Source organism: Quercus lobata, unplaced genomic scaffold (assembly GCF_001633185.2).
Source record: "Quercus lobata isolate SW786 unplaced genomic scaffold, ValleyOak3.0 Primary Assembly Scq3eQI_1095, whole genome shotgun sequence".
In the NCBI taxonomy this organism is placed as follows: domain Eukaryota; kingdom Viridiplantae; phylum Streptophyta; class Magnoliopsida; order Fagales; family Fagaceae; genus Quercus; species Quercus lobata.
The window spans coordinates 1-1,589 of NW_022156207.1; the positions used below are offsets into that span (position 1 = coordinate 1).

At 30.4% G+C, this 1,589-nt stretch overlaps 1 non-coding gene across 1 annotated transcript; it reads right to left on the reverse strand.

Moving 5' to 3' along the window:
- Nucleotides 1-995: 995 nt before the first annotated feature.
- On the reverse strand, nucleotides 996-1,067 carry TRNAT-GGU. The gene has a single exon. It is a non-coding gene; the product is annotated as a tRNA-Thr (tRNA).
- Nucleotides 1,068-1,589: the final 522 nt, after the last annotated feature.

Genomic DNA, 1,589 nt, shown 5'->3' on the forward strand with positions numbered 1-1,589 from the left:
TTGGTACATGAATACATGCTCTGATCAATTTAGATCTATATAAGATTTATATAGATCTAAATTGGTCCTGTCTTGTGTTCTGGAATTTTAGGGAGTAATTTAAATTTCATGGTACAAACGGCTCGTAATGTTGTAACGGGAACTGATCGAAAAGGCCCTTAATCTTCGTACGGAGAGGGAAGGAACCCATTTCTGTGTATATTGTGCGCATCCCTATGAACAACCCATCATTCCTTCCTATGAATGATAAGCCAATTTAATCAGTACACATGCTGCTAGGTACAATATATCTATGACAGAGGCCAATAGATTACACTATATGACAAAAATTAAATAAAACAACAGGATTACCCGTCGGGGAACTCCGATGGACAGAAGTCCTCATCTTTATCGAGGCTTATCGAATTTATAATATCAGATGTGGATCATACGCTCATGATTCACCATATTCGATTGTCAACGGTTCAATCCAGCACCCCTTTAGCCCTTGGTCTTGGGTGTCTGTGTTTTTCTAATCTTTAGAATGGATTTGGTTGGAATAATGGAAAGGGATATTTATCGATTCAAGTAGACGACTCTTCATTATTCAATAGAATATTACATTAAATATAATATAATATTATTCATTATAATTATAATAATAAATAATAATTTCGAATAGCTAATATTAAATTAAATATTAAATAATAATAGGACAATTATTCCAAATTCATAATAATATATATTTATTATTATTCGAATCTAAATTTAAATTAGAATACAAATATAAAAAGAATAGAATAAATTAATAAATAAACAAATGTTCCACTTTATAACTATAATTACTATACTATTATTCATTATAATAATAACTTATTATCATTAAATAAATCATTCAATTATGAAATTGAATGATCAGGTTTGTTACTTTTTTAGTATTAGTAGAAATACCACCAATATCTCTATTCCCCCTTGAAATAAGAATACTTTGACTGGGATTTTATGAAAAAAGCCAAAGCCCCTTATCGGATTTGAACCGATGACTTACGCCTTACCATGGCGTTACTCTACCACTGAGTTAAAGGGGCCCATTTTTTTTTATTCAATTACTGAATAAGTCATTCGCCACTATGAGTCTAGTGCATATACTGATTATAATATAGATGGATGTACATTCTAATCTATAGATGTACATAGATATAGTTTAGTGCACATATATATCTTATGCACATGGTGGACCATTCAGGAACGAGAAATTCAATTTCTCTAGTGAGTATAGAGTAAACTAGTGATTATGGGTAAACTCAAAACGGTTTATTAAGATTGGATTTACTAAATAGCAACGCAAGGAATTTTTTCAAGACCGACCCTAATTGAATTGATCCACATCATAACGAAATTCATTTGATTGATACATAGACTTGCCAATTCAATATAGATCTAAGATATTTCCTCGAATCATTGATAAAAAGATTTTTTTACTTGTTTCTCTAACTCAATTCTTAGAGAAAAAAAACAATTTTCAATAACTTGTTGATCCCTATCCCTCTTCCCAGATTTCCAGATTTATCGTTTTTTTTTTTTGCATTTCCGAGCTTAGTGTAAGATAA